This window comes from Bombus fervidus, chromosome 7 (assembly GCF_041682495.2).
Source record: "Bombus fervidus isolate BK054 chromosome 7, iyBomFerv1, whole genome shotgun sequence".
Taxonomy (NCBI): Eukaryota; Metazoa; Arthropoda; class Insecta; order Hymenoptera; family Apidae; genus Bombus; species Bombus fervidus.
The window spans coordinates 8,262,243-8,280,641 of NC_091523.1; the positions used below are offsets into that span (position 1 = coordinate 8,262,243).

General features: G+C 39.6%; 2 protein-coding genes across 6 annotated transcripts in view; both read left to right on the top strand.

Moving 5' to 3' along the window:
- LOC139989011 (uncharacterized) overlaps nucleotides 1–18,399 on the top strand; it is a 274,444-nt gene that overhangs the window by 153,811 nt on the left and 102,234 nt on the right. The window lies entirely within an intron of this gene.
- LOC139989016 (uncharacterized) overlaps nucleotides 14,449–18,399 on the top strand; it is a 228,221-nt gene continuing 224,270 nt past the window's right edge. The window contains exon 1 of the mRNA XM_072006871.1: nucleotides 14,449–14,457. The gene's annotated coding sequence lies outside the window, so the exon portion shown is untranslated. The remainder of the gene's footprint in view (nucleotides 14,458–18,399) is intronic.

Sequence of the window (18,399 nt, forward strand, 5' to 3'; positions counted from 1 at the left end):
CCGTCTAAATATATTCATCCTTTGACCTCGTCCCTCTTACACCTTTCAATTGCCGCGAACTGAGTTTGACCCAAACCTCGTGGCAATTACTATTCGCGCGACACTTTGACCGGCTTCGGTCACTCGTGAAAGTTCATCGATGGTTTTCGATTGTTTCGCTGACTTTGCTGATAGAGACAGTTTCAAGATACAGATATTTTCAATAGTTTAGGAAGGATTGATTAATTTTGTAAGGTTAGAGTTACTAATTTAGAGAATCAAAATATGTACTACCAATAGAATTGATCTTTTTTTTTTGTCCAGTTATGGATTCTACGATATATACAGAAATACTGAACAAGATTCAAAGGTAAATTTAACACCGAAATGATAATTGCTGAGCACATATATTCGCCAGTAAATTGTAGCTAACGTATCATTGCGGACGGATGAATTCGCTATTAGGACACAATGACAACCTTCATTCTATATATCCACCCACAGTACTCTAAAGATTAGATAGCCGTATAAACTAATATCATGTTACTAGGTCACTGTTTATCATACTCTGTCAAAACTCCGAAATAATCCCCATAACTATCGTGCCAGAAGAAAATTTAGGTTCAATTCTTCACTCATGAAACTACAAACGGTTCTCTACAGTAAATTCATATTTCTGTATCAAATTATTTTCTAGACAAAACTCTTATATATCCAATACCTCGTTCAATACCGGCCACTGTTGTTCCACACTATATCCTAAACTTTCATTGAACGTTGCAATAAATTTGCCATTCAGTAATTTTCTATCATCGTGTCAGGTTCGTCGATCTATAGCCAGTGTCCGAACTCAATCACACAGTTCCTTTGAACGTTCTCGTATCTAATCGTCCTATGGACCAGTTAATTTCCAACTAGAAACATAATCACGACAGCGTAACGGGTCGTAAGGATTAACCTCGTGGTAGCATACAGCTCGTGGAACGCGTTTTCGCCGTGTCCATCCTTGTCGAATTTAATGAGGCCTCTGGCAAACTTCATCAGTCTCGATATGGTATTCGTGACGATTCCCATTACAGTCTGCTCGGCAGATATTTGATTTCAAGCGGGACCTCATACCGTGACCGATACGCATTTCGATACCGAACGAACTAATAAACGCGAACCTCGGTTACGATGCATAGCTTGTTCTTGTATACATCGCATGCTAGACGCACGCGAACGCACCGTTGGACGTTCCAGTGACCTAGCGTGCATTTCACGAACAAATATAAGCGAATGCGCAAATTTCCTCGTTCGAAAGGGACTGGTTTGTACCAACGGCCAGTTATTGCTCCTCTGACTAGATTGCCAGTACTAATGAGTAATGCTTCCCGATCTGTTCGATCATCTAGATCGAAATGATCGGTTTCAAAGTGGGAATATTGGTTTATATAGGTTCCCCTTGAGGGTAGTTCAGGTTTCCAGTGGATATTTGTTGATCAAAATTAGTTAGAAGGGAGTTGCATGGGAGTAATTATGGAAAAATTAGTTGAATATGGAATATTAGTTGTTTAGTTTTAAATAATTATGAATATTGTGCCTGACCATCAATAGCACAAGCTCCTGATAAGGCTAACGAAGCTTGAGCATAGTCGGAAAGAAGAATCGCGCTCTCTTGCACAATGGATAAGTTTCAAGTTGTAGATCGTAGATTTTTCTTTCACAATTCTGTAGTTTTATGTTTGTTGAAGTAATTACTTCAAGAAAAACTTTGCACTTTTTCTTTTGTATATCCATGACCTGGAGATTTCTGTTAGAGAATAGAATTTAGTGAAAAAATTCCAAATAAGGAGAGGTCCATATTATTGTGCTCTTGAATTTAAATTTTGGTTTGGATTACAAGGTCTAGAAACGAAATAGCTGTTACGACCGTTCGCGGAGAGACGCGGTCGCGAGGAAAACGCGTCAGCGAGAGGCGTAAATTCTCGCTACGATTCGGCTAATCGACGCCACGAAATAGTCGTTCCCCTTGTTTCGACTAGGATAACAGGGGTGGTTAAACTGAAATCAACGCTGTGTTAACAGGTTAATATGATATATATATTCAACAATAGATCACACAATATTATGAGCGTCACAAGTATTTGACGATGAGTACAGTTAATGCGTTACAGAAGTATGACCCGACTTGACGATATCTCTCGATGAGTTAGACTTTACGAAACGGATTGATTTAAAGGTAGAACCGTGGTAGACTAGTTGACTGTTCTGACGACGAAAATGGACTACCTTGAGGGTAGAACCGTGTTAGACTTGTTGATTGTTCGGACGACAAAAACGGACTACACTGAAAGTGACGATGCTGTGTCAGAGGAGAGTAGGAAAGGGTGTGTCTAGCGCACGGGATCATCCGATTTGTTGATGACAGTTTTTGGCCAGGAAAGTGAGGGTAATACACATTGTTTCTATTGGTTATTACGATTGTTGGTGGACTAGGAGGGGCCTGACCGCCCTCGATAGAAGGTTGGTGGTGGGAAGCATCGCACGTGTGAAAAAGAACTAATTTTAAAGTGTTTTCCGGACACAAACCAGAGATCTTAGAAAACGCCTTCGTAGAAAAGATCTTTGTTCGATCTGAATGACTCTAGTTGGAATTTTCTAAGATTTATGGTCGGTCCTTGAGATTCTTAAGGGTACGCAATAATGTGCAGACGTATGGTTGCCATCCCGCTCGCGATGCAAGGCCCGGTCCAGGTAGAGAGTCGGCCGACGTAACAGAGTTATAAGTAGATTTCTGTTGTTGTTTCTTGTAGCCTTTAGCTAGAGCTACACACAAAGGTTAACTTTTTGGTAATGTCCTTCGCTATAAATATATGAACGTGCTCCCTACCTTTCTTCTATTGTACTGTAACATTGTAAGAGTGAGGACTGGATAAAAGCATACACTATACCTGTACCTATACTTATACTGATTTCAATATATTTTTCTATCACGAATTTATCCACTCGTTTCTCTATTAGTCAATCTCAACAATGACAATTAAACAGAATTGCTACTTGTAAAACTTTGCTTGTTTTATTGCTAAAAGTGTTATTCCTACGATAGAAATTTTATTATTATTGATATCTTGTAACCGACGACCTGTGAAGTTTTATTAATAATATTACATCAATATGAGAGATCTCTGACCGACCATTACCGATATCGAGATTATCGGTTAAATACTTGAAATAGTAGAATAATGAACACGGTAAAATAACCATTTTAAACTAGTTGTATACTTTTGTAAATAATGAACATGAGTGGTGAAGGAATCTAGCGATGTAACAGGTTTCGCAATGAGGAAAGGAAGGAACAAATTGATAAAATGAAGTGATCTTTAAATTGCCTTTTATTTGTCTAATATCTTCTGAATATATAGTTACAACTCTGAAGAACGCTCTTGAAAGCTACTTGAAGGATAGGCGCACCTGTGTCAAGTATCCTCAAGATCTTCTGACCTGTGCAACTCCCGTGTACGACCCTTCAATCCGCCTCGTTTACGTTTCGCCCGAGTTTATGCGGGTCGCGACTACCTCTGTGGCATTCGACAAATTAAAAAATCTCGTTCTACGCGTGCACTTGCTGGAATAACCGGGCGTTGTATAAAATTACGAGGAAATATCGAATATGCACATACTTTAATTCTCGCTGAAAATAACATCGCAATTCATAAAAATTCCTAAGCATTTCATGAAATTAAAATTTCTACGAAATACGATTTCCTAAAGTATTATAGCGTTCAATGAAAATTATTGTATTTCGAATAATTATTCAAAACATTGGAGTACAAACAAAAGTACCTGTTCGATATTTAAACCTGAAGGTGAGATATCCAATTAAGTGGTCGGTAAGACAACAGGAGGAATGGCACCGATTCAAAGCATTAATTGTCGTCATTGTAGCGAGCTGTTGTTCTCGTTAACGGGGACACGGAGGAGCTTCCCAGTAAGTTGAACGTCCCCGAAACCACGGAAATCCGTTTTCCATTCTCTTGAGGCAAAGCCGCGCTATTCTCCTAAGACGCAACCGGCTGCTGGCTACCCTGGATAACGTTTTGGTCTGCTGATCGCCAGGGTTACACGAGTTCCGTGTATCTTGCGAACGCTTAAACCAGCCTCTACATAAACACCATCCTATTCCAAGGTTTCAGATAAATAACCTTGGTACTTCCCTTTTTCTTCCTTTTTTGTGTCCGCTTTAGAACGCACGATTATCTTTATGTCAAGTTTTCACCGCAAAACACGCTCTACAGAGCAAAGTAGAATTTTACATAAAATTACGTAGGAATTTACGTAGAATTTTGGTTCCTCTCGGGCTTCTCTCACGAGAGATTTCAATATGAAAATCCTAACACGAGAATCGTAGAATTAGTACAGATTCCAGTGGGTCGTTTAGAAACGTTAGAAAGCGATTAAATTCAAACTTAGCCAACTAAACGTGTTAATCGCGTTAGATAGGTAACAGAATCCGATTCGTTTTTTCCTCTTTTTCGTCACAGTTCGAACAGAGGAATAACAGAATGAACGACAATAACCCATGGGTAGATTGCGAACTAACGACTTCCACTTTGCGAACGATCGAAACAGTGTGAACCAGTTACACCGCAGCTAGCTAACCATGAATACGAGCGTCGAAATTGTCACGCCAATCACGTAGCGCTTGCCCGGGCGGGATTGGAATTTTCGTTCTAATTTTTCCTCCTGGCTTTGACTTCTGCCAGCCAGTTCTCGTTTTGTGCGACTCCGTGTCGACGCTAGTTGTGACAGCGAAGTTAACGTTCTAAAGAAATACAGAAATAGGTAAAGATCAGGGATACAAAATGACGAAACAGCAGATTTGATCCAAAGAAAAACAATATTTTATTTTAAAAGAGGAGTTTCGTAATAAATATATTTTCAATGAATCGTTCGATAAAACAAAAAGACAGTGTTGAACAACCTACGATTACTTGACAAGATATTGAATTTTAAAATTGCTCTCATATAAAAGATTTTTATTTTCCCTGTTTTAAACTTTATATCTAGTACAGTGTTAATATTGTATTCAAAATAGAGATAGTCAAATACTCGAACAGAATATTTGTTGAAGCCTGAGACAATAGATTCAATAGAATGATTTTACTTTACCACAAAACCCAAGATATTTGGAAAGGAAAAAAGAATAGCATTTTGAAATACTCTCGTTAATCTGAGAAAAATTTTAGGCGAAACCTAGGTAAAATTCAACGGTGGTGCACAATCAGAGCCGTTTTAAATTCACCGCAATCGGATACTTTCACTGTACTCCTCGTTCCTACGGCTTTTCACTGGCACAATGACTGCTCTAAAGAACGCTCAGCCACGCCAATCCAATGCAAGCTCTCGTTCTTCTAGCAAAACCCTAGCTCTTGAACAACGCGGTTATACTTTACGCTCGGAAAAACTCTCATCTTTTCATAGCACGTTGTGTTTTAACGTGCGCTGCCCGAACAACGAGAGCAGAATGACGACGATGGTTTTCTTCCTCATCACGGTCACCTGGTTCAAATTAATTTCGTACGTAATTTCGTTATATATATGTAACTAGGAAGAAACAAAAATACTAGAAAATCATGAAAATAAATTCATATTTTTACGGATCGGAGAGGAAAGAAGTGGAACGCCATGCTTAGAATCATTTTGAACGAGATAAATCGTGTTATTTCACGTTGGTTATCGTCTAAATCTGTATGTTAGTGTTGGAATAAAGAATGACTTCTGCTGTCTCAGCTGGTACGGAATGAAAGACATCGTTCCGCTTTTAGATCGTGTCTACTACGTGACCCGACCAGGCAAACTCGCGACGGATATCCGACGTCGACGGTCGTTACCGATTATATTGGATGCTGTTTTTAGATAGCGTACGTCGCGGAGAATTAACCCGCGAAGGTCCATTGCTCTACACAGAAAGATATCTGACCTTTGTCCGCCTAGTTTCCCGATAAAAACATCAGAAACTGACTATTTCCGTAACGCTACGACCATCTCGATCTAATTAGCTCTTGTCTTTTAACGACTCCAAATTTCATAGAATCGCTTATTTATCGGTTCATTTGAAAATTATGCATGGTGTTACAATTTTTTGTCAGCCAACCTTTCGGTCGTTTGGAGCATTACTACATGAGTTCTAACAAATAAATAATGTGAAAAGAATACTACTTTGCATATAGCTTTGAGCAAGAAGGCACATTAAACAAATATTAGTATACGTGGCATATTGGTACAAAATATTCGATGATCGATTCATTAAAAAGAAGCGAAATCGAAATTTACTTCTTAGGATTCATTTTTAAAATGTGCATTTCGTATTTTTCTTTCAACTTTTTAATAAAGCCTTAAACGACTTGTATCTACATAAATTATCTTTCCCGTTTTATCTATGGAATACTTTAACAACGTATAACCGAGGCAGGAACTGAAACGACCTGTGTGAGTTATCGTTCTTGAAGCAGGTTTTTCGACGTTTGAGGAAATTTCTGTGAACGGTTTTATCAGGCTGAAATATTTCAACGAGCTTATCGATGCCTGATAAGAGTAGCGAGATCCCATTTCCTCGCTGTAATCGGGACAGATCGCAGTGACGTTTCCGGTACCAGGGTATCGTGAACGTTTCCCGTGAATGATGGAGCAACGAAAGAATCGGGACATCGTCTATTATTTCAAGATTGCCCTCGGTGCTCGCGGAAACAGCGCGATATTACATCGTCGACTTTCGTCCCTTTCTCCAGAGGGATCCAGGACCCGTCACAGATATTGAAAACACAGGAGGAACAAGCAATAACGGGACATTAATCATCGATAACTCGAAAGAGTGCGTTTGAAACTTCATCGACTTGTAAATGGTTCGATCATTTACATTGTTGATGGTCTTCAAGGGTTGGTTTAAGCCTGGAATCAGCTGTTACTGAAAGTTACTGGTTTAATAAGTGGAAGTATTTAGATATTAAACACAGAGTTAAGAAACTTTTATGTATATTGCATGACAAGTAAATACTTGTGAGACTTAAGATTTTCAATATTAAAGCTACGGAATTAATTATTTACAACGTTACGAGACTTGGTAATTACATAATTTATAAAATCTTGAAATTTCATTTCATTTACACATTATCGTATTATTGCATTGTATCAGATCTTCTTTTCTCTTGCATTCCCTTTAATTACAAAACTACACGTTATATTCTTATATCATCACCAATTAATCTAATTCCAAATGTTCAAACGAAGCCCTTTTGTTTTATTTCTAATTATAATTTCTGTTTCCTGTAAGTAAACAAAATTCCAATTATAGCAGATGAAACTGAATACTACGGAAGTAAAGTTCTCCGGTAACCGTATAATATTTCAAAATTTAATATTCCCGCCATTGACACACAAAAGAGGATACAACGTCGGACTCTAATCCTCTAAGGACAAAACATTCCTCCGTGACACGGTAACCGTACGAAACGTTATTTGTCGTGCCAGCGAAGTTACTTTCACACGACGAGCTCGTGCTCCTTTTAATCTGGAGCTCAGGCCGTATGCTCGAACATTGTATGTGCTACATTTCTAGGGCGATGCGATGCCCTGGCAATCTCACGTTTCCAACGACGCGGTCGAGGTACGTCGAGGAAGAACACGTGAACTTTTATGCGTTTCGTATCCACGTCGGGGATGGGCAACGGGCAAATCGCATTTAACTTGAAGCGGAAGGTCCGCGGGAGTGGGCGCGCACGAAAGTGGGGCCCCTTTGGGATTATAATCCGGCACCCTCTCAAGTATCCTGTTTACGACGACCGCCAAGGTAATTTCGCTTGAACCGTCAGCAGGGCCGAGCCTCGAGAGTCGAGCATCAAAAGCCGTTCTTGAAGGAAGAACACGTACCGCTCCGGGGCTACTTAATTTTCAGGATTTTCCATCGTGGTTCCTCTCCCGGAACGCTTATAATTCGTGGATGCATTTTAATGCAACTCGGACGTTGCGTCGCTCTTGAGAATTTCGTGAGGAGAACGAAACTTAGCTGGGAATAATTTTCTGTCGGGACTATCGGGGATTTCGTTTCACTTCTCCTTCTTTTCTATTTCTCTCACTTTCCTTCTTTTTTGTTTGCTTTTCTTAGAGGGCGGGTGGTGTAGTCGAAGATGTTGATCGAATAGTTATTAACTGAGACTGGTTCTTGTTTTAAGAACGTTAAAGGCGAGTTTGAAAGTAAATACCGCTATTAGATTGGGTTTAGAAGTGTACTTCTCGTAAGAGAGCACAAAGAGATTGTATAAAGTAATGTTAAACAGTTCCTTTACTTCTTTCATTACGGAGAACTGTATTTATTTTACGGGAAGAAACAAAGAACTTATAAACAAGTGGTGTTTAAGTTTCTGAGATTCGTAAACACCTGAAAAGGTGAAGTCTTGATCATTTTATCGTGGATATAATGTTAAAACTGTAAGATTTTTCTATGTACGTTATTTCAAGGAATTAATTGTTCAAAGAGAATATTCAAAAAATAGAACGACATTTTTCCTCGTAAGCTCGAAATTGTTTAATAGCTTCAAACGCAGTTCACTATGAATCACTACTTGGATAAATACTACATATCTCCATACGTCTATTCTACACAATAATTCGCATCATTAGCCAACTCCATTATGAAACTCGATCGTTCAAACGATCCCGGTATATCGATGGAACATCATATATTGTCTGCGTATTGAATTCGCGGGTAGGAATAAAGAAGTCGTTTGTATCGGTTTACCGTATCGAAAGAACGAAGGGAGGCGGTTGCCAAAATACGGTATTGTGCACAACCGATTATCACTCGTAGGGGATGATTAATCGCATTGAGCGGCGAAGGTGCGCCCGCAAATTGCGTCAAACATGCGATCGGTCGAAATTGATTCGACATGTAGCCATCTGGTCCATCGGTTATGGGGCTTGAATCAGTGGCCGAAACTTCATCAAAGTTTCGCGTCCGACGTAAATTGGAAACACCTCAAAGTTGCCCTGTTTCCCGGCGAATGAAGCCGTTGCGTTCGAAGGGGATCGATGTCTTAACGATGCGATGAAACGAGATGAAGTGGACGAGATGAACTAGTCTATATCTGAGAAAAGTTTTGGGTTTGTCTGCGTTGTTTCGTAAATAGAAGTGTTCAATGGCTGTCAGAAAATGATAGGAAGTTATATTGTTCTTGGTTATTGATCTTTAAGTAGATTCAATCTTCGAATTAGACAAGTTTTACACTGAACGGATGTTGGATATGGATCAATGCATAATATATCTTTTACCATGTGTTTCTTATTTTTCTTATCAAAATATATATTGGCAGATATGATATATTTTTCATAGTTCTCTCTAAAATGGAATTCTAAGAATCCGAACCAACGCCCACGAATTTTCAGTCCACCGTGACAATCTCCGACCCTTTCCACGAAACTTCCTCCGCTCCAGAAATTCTTCGACGAGATCCTCAGTATCGATGAAGCGACATAATCCATTTCTGTGGTTGTGCATGACGACGATGGCGCTTAATGAATTCCCCCGCGAAGTCGAAAAACTTCTTACTCCGACAGAACCCTTCCCCCTTTCGGCGGTAGAGGTTGGACTCGAGAGGAACCGCCGAGTTTCGCCGAGTTTCGCCGATTAAAATCCTCTCGTTTCACGAAATTCCGAGCGGAGCACCGACTACTCGGTCAGAGTTTTAATATCAGCCTCTCGCGTGACGGTTTTGAGAATCGAAAGGACAAGACGGCCGTCTGGTGTACGTGGACTGTTTATGACGGCGAAGATCCAGCAATGGTTCGAACTTGGTTGTCTGCTGGTTGGCCCAGCCCCTCTGCGCCACGATTCCCGCAAAGGAGAGATATTATCGGCATTCTACGAGTTCGATTGCCGCGGCCCTGATTCACCTCCTCTTTCCATTTCCTCCGGTTCGAGGGTTATCGACACCCTGTCAACGGTTTCGCGCTTTCGTTGTCGGGGGTGGCCCACTTATCGAGTCGATTCCCGTCGAACAATAAACAGCAGCCACGATGAAACCGGCGAAAACGACGACGTCGGAGTCATAGTTTCGTAAAACATTCGACGACTATGTTGTTTCAACGATAACTATGTTTCCTTCTACAGCATCCCCCCCCCCCCTCCCCCACGTATTTTCATGTATATCGCGAGGCAGAAACGCGTGTTTCATTAGAGGCTTCGTACACTTTCCAAACGAGTCCCTTTCTCGTCGCGCTTGCAATCGATTTTCGTCTTTCACTGTACGTATTTAGCTGGAATTTCTCCAATAGACTCGTTGTTGCCCCGCATTTCCCGTAATAATTATTCTTCGTTGATTGATGTTCGCGGGTGGGTGGACGCGCAGCGTTTTTCCATTTCCCGCATCGTTTTGTTCTTCCCAGCCGGATCTGGGTCAACGGAAACGTATTTTCCATCGGAGGAACGGAAAAACGACGCGAGCGAGGAGGGACCACGATCGATCAAAATCGAATGACACCACGGGAAAAAGTTCACTCGATGGAAATGGAACGCTCGAGGAAAATGTTTCTTTTTTTCGTTCTCTCTCTCTCTCTCTCTCTTTCGTGCTCTCTCTCTCTCTCGTGCTCTCTCTCTCTCTCTCTCTCTCCAGTCCCACCCCTCGACCAGCCCGTGCGGTTCCTTCTGTCGCTCGCGTTAAATGAAAATATTGATTTTCACGCCTCTAGTATAATATTTATAGAAATTAGATTTATCGGACTAGCGAAATAATTCTTTTTATGATATTTTATAATATTAATAGAAAGTCGATATCATGTACAAACCAAGTCACCATATGTTATTCTTTCGCACGATCCATCATAACCACTGTATAAACGTCTAGAAGCCAAACTTTTGTCAAGTTGTTCGAAACACAAGCGCTCGAAGGGACCATTTCATCCTCTTCTTCAATCACTATCATTGTCTTTATTCGCTTGCACATGGCCCCCGAAATTACGAATTTCCTCTGTGACTCTGTTACGAGCAAAAACTTTCAACAGTCGTCAATCGGTTCGGTCTCTTTGTTCCTCGGTAAATAATCGACAAACCGCTTCTATGGACATGAAATCAGTTCGACGAAGATTCCAATGTTCATTCGACGTCCGAGTTGTTGAAGATCTCGGGATCGAAGCTACTAGGATCCGAACACACAGCGAATGCTTCTCCTCCATCGAAGATTTCTTCCATCGATACGACAAATAATAGCTGTCCCACCCATATCCGCGTGAAGTCCTCGTCAGGGTCGGACAAGTTATTTTCCATGTTCGACACGACCCAACCGTCGAATCCGTCGTGTCTCCCGGTCCTCGTTCTTCAATTTAACGTCGCGATCCCTTGTCATTACAAATCGGATTCCGCAGCCGGGAACGTCTTTAAATCCGCAGTCGTTCTCGGAGACTTTGACCTAGCCGAGATTAGGAACTTGTCTGACCAACCTGTGATCCGCCAATGATATAAATTTTACGGGGATATTACCTTTTTTTCTGATATCGAGTCTCCCTGCTTTTCAAGGGAGACATTAGAGATTTTGATTATCAGAACGCTTACACGCAATTCATTAATTTGAGGAGTAGGTAATGTTTAAAATTATTGATAAGATCAACGAATGTTAATTTATTTTCAATATATTATTAGTAATGATAAATATCGTGCTTAATCATTACTTTGCCAATAATTCGTACATTTTTAATAAAATGTATGTTATGTATTTATATCGTTGCTACAAATGTTCACACGATATGAGATTCTTACAAATAGTAATGAAAATTGGAATTCAGTAGATATAGGAAGGTGTAAAGAATATAATTCTAAATTTTATGCATGTGTAATTTTACGTTAAGTTTGCATCATAGAATCCACTACAAAATCACGTGCTACTCTTTTATGAAAAACTTAACCGCAGATACTAAAATAAAAAGCGTAGGCCCACTTCTGTTCAATACAGAGGGCAACACGCGATTTATCTACATGTACGCGAGTTCGTCGAAAAACTTTATTTCTGGAGAATCCTACAAATCTCCTTCCAGCTACCGCTTCCGGTTTATTGGCTGTGAAGCGTTATGTATGCACGTTGAAGATTCCCGAGATACGGATTTACGGTCGGCGAACGAAGACGTACATATTTTAACCCCTTCTCTCAATTTCTCCCCCTCGATTCTCACTACACGTTCAGTTTTTTTCACCATGGTATGCCATTGTTCTGCACGATTGCCGACTCCTCTAGCTCTCCGCATGATTTCACTCTTGTAATTTTCTGCATCGAAATGCTTTAATAAAAAGCTCTTTAAAAATGAAAAAGAAAAAAAAAAAGAAATTCGATAGAACAGGGACGATCAAATTTTTGGAAAAATCAGAACGTGGAGGGCAATGATTGTATTCACGATCAAGCTGAATGCACTCGACTCAACAAACACGCGACCCTGATGACTTCTGCGATATAATATAACTATATATGTATTTTTCTGTCATTCCTACGCTCTAGGAGATGTCAATAAAAATGCAATTTCCATGGGACGTATTGCTTCGGCAGCGATCGTAACGCCTCGCGAAAGATTTGTTTACTTACGTATCTTCGATATATTCGTCCAGGAAATATGGATTCACGCCTCGGTGGAGGTAGGACGAAACATTTGGAGAACGAAATTGACAGAGCTTCTTCCCTCACTTTATCCCTCTTCCCGTCCCTGTTTGCGCGTTCAACCCCTCTTCGTCGATGTACCGCCAACGTCGTGGTACTTTCCCGTGGCGCTTTCTTCGCGCACCATCGCACGCCATCGCGCCCTTTATTTCCCCTACATCCGAACTACCTTTCGATCACAGGCTTTTACTTTTTCGCCGTGGCAGTCGGCTGTCGAAGTATTTTGTAATCCCAGAAAATGGTGTATCCCAAAAGGAAACAGATTTCACCCTTGAACGCGCCCTTTATGCACGTCTGAGCTCGATATTCTTGTTTCTAGCCGTGTGCTCTCAGATTTGTCGAAATCTTAACGTACCGAACTTATCCCTTTTCCTGGAAGGGAAACACCATGAACACTGTTTTCTGTTTTCTCAGGAAACGATGGAATCCTCGTTGATACAAGAACATAAAAAAGCCCGAGAGGATTTTTCAATTAAATACACGCACTTGTATTCTCAATTATTTTCGATTATTCTCGAAATGGATGTACTATAAATTAAAATGGATCTACATTTTTAATGCTTTTTCTTTCGGTTATAGATCGTGTCAATTTCTACTCAAATCATCAGAGTAATTGTTATATGAATTGTTTAATAATTTGACGTTTTAGTAATTTGACGGATTACAAGGAAATCTAGTGTTTAATCGAAGGTTAACAATATTCGGATTCAACATACTCGTTGAACCATGCTGGCATTTTAATGAAAACTAATCAAATTAATATATCCATTTTAAATGTCCATTGTAACCCAGTTCAATATCAATCCATCCGTTTAATAAAACAAAGATATTTCCTCTCAATTATTCCGTGTCTAACACTGATTCATTTATTTTTATCCATTCCAATCTTTAATGTTACATTTACTCGACATTTTATAAATAAAATAGCAATATTAAAAAAAAATCTAAATCTTCCATTCGCGTATATTCCTTTATATTCCGCGAGAGGGTCGTACGAAATTCATTATACCAGCGAATTTCTCAATTAAATTGTCAATGCATTTGGCTGGGAAGAGCCAGGAATGACGATGAAATACTCTGCGTATCGAGCAGGCTTTCGACATTAACGGGGATTCCCCTCCGAAATTTATAAAGCTCGCGTTCTCTAAGCTTGCCGCATAAATAATGCATGTTCGCCACGGAAAGAAACAGATAGAGGTGGGAGGAAGGGGTTTACTGTGAGGCAGCTTAACGCCGCTTGTCCCCCGATCCTTTTTTGCCATCGTCGTCCGTTTAATCTGCGCGAAATTTTGCAAGAAATCCGCTCGTTGATATTCACTGGGACTCGATTCGCGTGCAGGCCTCGTCTCCATGCAAATAACGCAATTAAGAGATTCGAATATAGCCGAGATAACGCTCTCTCGCCCGCAAACAGTCAACTTTTTCTTCCGGTCTCGCCCACACCACCTTCCCTTTCGCGTTCACCTGTATCTCGAACGATTTGCATAGAAAGTCACCCTCTAACGAAGTCGTGACCATCTTCTCTGTTCGTTTTCATTGAAGAAAGAGAACTAGCAGCTTAGGTCAATTCAGTTTCCAGGAAATTGGAAAAACGAAATATTGCATGTGGGAATAATAATTTAAAGGCTGATTTGTTCTGTTGCATTAAAGCTGAAAGTTTACTTAATTATTCGTATATTTATTCTTTTTTAATTAGGATACGTCGAATATGAGATATTATCGAAACTTTGATGATTTTACATCGTATTTTACTTTTATATTCCATATCTTCAGTATCCTTCTACATTGTTGTATTGTGATATCATTTGTGAAGTAATGACACCTCTGTGTTAAGTCCAATAATTTTAATAAAGGATAATGGTAATGCAGAAAACGCAATAACTGATTAACACGTAATTAACAAAACAGTATAATACATACGACAGAGATAATGTTAAAATATAAAATGACTTGCATTGAAATAAGAAATTTAAAAATGATACTGAAATAATTATGTCGAATATGACTGATAGCCTGAGTTCAACTACCTCCTTCCTCTTTGGGGTCCACTGAAAAATGGATGGCCTCCATATTTTCAAGGACAGTCATGGTCAGACATCACGTAAACGTGACGGCAGCCATAAAAGTGTTGATAATTTCTATAATACGATCGAAATTTGTGTATATTTAACTTCTCCAGTTTCGAAACAGTTAAATTTTACCATTATATCTAGCTTAAATTAATCATATAAATATTCAATCTGAAATTTCACCCCAAATTCATCCTCGAGCTCGTGTAGACCTCTCTTATCTGAAAAATATAAACATCATTCCTAAGTTAACTCTGCATGGAGGTACGTGATTCTGATAAGAGGCTCTTTAATCGTAAACGAAAAGGTAGAGACCGGCGCGAAGAGTAAGAAGGTATGTTCCACGAGAAGCTGATTTTCGGAGAGGTACAAACGTGATTGGAATTCCAATACTTTCGTCCGTGGGAAGAAGTTCATTACAGTAACGAACGTCCGTAGACCTTTACCCCATGGGTCAAGCTGTTCTTAATTTTCTCTTAGACATAGCACGCGAATCGATTCGTCGTCAAGAATCTGTAAATCCTCGTATTGCGGAAATATTGAATTGCAAACAGATTTTGAGTCGTAACATGTTAAAGAAAATAATGAAAACTACATTTATGATAACAATGAAACAATCGTAACAATAATACAGCCTCGATAGCGATTTCGTTTGTCTCTAATTTCAATCGTACAAATGGCAATTTATAAAATGCCAACTGGAAGATTATTCTCGCGTTCCCAGTTTGAAAAAGAATAACAGAACGAAAAAGAGGGAAGAATCGTTTGACGTAGCGTCGTTTCCTCCCTCCTGCTGGTCGAAGAAAAGGTTATTCACCGTCTAGAAGCGCGAAGTTGAGAGGCCGAGTCCGCCCCTTTGTCAGCCCTTTTGATGTTAACAAGAGAGACTTCAGCTTCCTATTGCCGCGACAGCTTCGACAGATTTTCGTGCACACGTGTCGATCGATTCCACTCTTTTCGTCATCTCTTTCTTTCTCTTGTCGAAATCTTTTGTGGCCTACGGAGGTCTTGAAACGAGGGGTTCCATCATAAATAGCGTCGGTTTTCCGATTCCGATAGATGGATCGATGAAAAGTTTCAAGGTCTGTAGGAGAGAAGAAAGGGTCGACGGAAAACGAGAGAAGGCTGCCGATGTAGAAGTTGAACGAGTTTTCAACGAAATGCTCGTAAATCATAAAGAAGGTATCTGTCGATCCGTGCAGCGTTTCGTACAACGTCTAGAAACGACATATTGTTCCCGATCGAAGTGTTCCATAAATCAAACGTAGCTTGCCACGAGCATAACCAAAGTAGCTCCGTTTAAGAAACGTGATAACTTTCGAGACGACCATCGTTGAAGAAGAGGTGCAATCGTATTGGCAGGTAATCAAATCGCACGGTTGACGAAGAGCCAAATGAAGGAGGATTTATTGTAAGCAAATAGAATTAGAAGTTACGAGTGCCTTGAGTAACCTCTGGTCCCGGCTGCTGTGACGCTAACCCAAGTAGAGCTAACCTGACCTAACTAAGTAATTCAATTAGAGAAGCACCGAAGACGGTACGCCAGGAACCCGTCCACGGAATCTCGGTAACGCTCGTTGTCTCGTCTCTACCTGGCTGCGTTCCGAATCGTACCCTCTGCAACTTTGTTCCCATGGTCGATTCCTTATTGCTAAATTGGCTGTAGGTTTCAGCGAGGTCACGGCTAACGAGAAACTTAAACGAATACAATTTGTAGCGAGCATCGAGTTTATACGAAAGGATCGGTGCAATCTTTTGCCGGATAAAATTAAGGGAAAAGATTTAAGCGAAATGCGAATATGTATTAGACGTTAAGATATTCTGGATAGAGGAATATTTTCACGATTGTTTGGTTCTGAGATTCTGCATTGAGTGCTCCATTGTTGTTAACAAATTCTTTATCAGAAGATCTTCTTTGATTTATAACTAGAGTTCATGAAAACTACATTAAAAATTGATCAAATCTTTTGTAGAGAAAATTGAATAAAAGACGTTCTTTCTATCTGCAAATTCAGAGACACACATTGCATTATTTTTAATAGTCTTCTTATCAGAAGATCTTTCTCAATTCATGAACAGATCCTTTAGTTTTCTGTCTTTTTGCTGTAATTTCACCGATATTATGTACACCCACGCACTTTGATGCGCAGGAGCAGAAACTTCTCTCTCGGTGACCTGCACTTTTATTGCACTGCTTGCTGCCCGGAGAATCCGGAGAAACGCAGTAACCGCTTCAGTATGAAAATCACCGATTTACCCCACATTCCAGGGTAGTTTTAGTTTCAAATACAGTCTCACAAATAACTTCATATACAGTTTCATTTTATATTCAGGTTTCTCTTATCATCTTAACACTATCTGCGGAGATTTCTATTTTAATAAACATTTTGTATTCTTCACATAAATACGTAGAATAAAGAAATTCAACATCTCTTGCATGACAATAAAAATTTTTAGAAATACAAGGCATTAAGGGTTTCTTAAATACTTTGTGCTTTTAAGCACCACATCATTAATGTCAACCGAAGTAGGTTACGAGTCATCGATATAGGTGGAACCAAGATGGAAATCGTCATTAGAGTATAATCAGCAATCGTGGACGATTGACGTCTCTGGTATCGTCATTAACGGTACACGTAATTCGAAGAGTTATTATCGTCAAACTCAATGACTACGCGTGTTATCAGTAGTCGATCCAACAGTCCAAGAGTAAGTCCAACTTCGGTTTCACCGACCCGAGGATAGTTCCTATCGCATTTCACGCTCCGAGATAACCAGTTTCTGGCGCTGAATCCCTAGAGTCGTCGGTGTCGAGTCTCAAGGCACAGGAGTCATCAGAGTCGTGCCTCGCGTTTCAGTGTCGTCGATATCTTCTCCTGGAAACCTTCTGTCGCCAATATCTTGTTCTCCTCCGTTTTAACGCTTCGTACTGCACTCTACATGGTTTCATGCCTATTAAATTGTTGATAAACGTGAATTTCAAGTTTATCATACTCTGTTACGAATATGTTATATTTACATACAGTTGTATCATTTCAACATTTGTACACGTATAATATGTACGATATATATTTTAGAGATAGTATTATTTTATTTTAAAGAGCTCATTAAAATAATACGTATTCGCTAATGACAGAGTACAATTTTCTGTAGGAATATTATTGTAATTTCTGTATAAAATGAAATTCATTCGTTTTCAGACTGATATTTCTATCTTCTCTTACAATGATCCATGGAAATGTGATGAAAATTGAAAAATTTATTATGGGCAAGTAAAATAATTATGAAACTTCATAGATTCTAAATGAACAAAATCGCGCTTCAAGCAGAACTGCGCGAATCAAATTTAGCTCAATCTCTATAAAAAGTTACTTCGATTTAAATAAAAGTTATGTGTATTCCACTAGCTATATCTTCCATTTCTAACAATATGTAATAAATATAATGCTTGAATTTCCAATAGACATAGAATAAAATGTTAAAAATAACTTCGTCCAAACCATTCGGACGCGTCCAGAAGAAAAAACCCAAATGACATATCGTTTTAATTAAAAGAAAAAGAGTGAAGAACGTCAGGAGCGCGAAGACGCTCTACGAGCGATAAGTTTTTATGTGGAACATAGGTCCTGTTGATGGAAGAAGTTCTTCTTTCTCGAAAAGAGGTTCAGATATCGATTCTC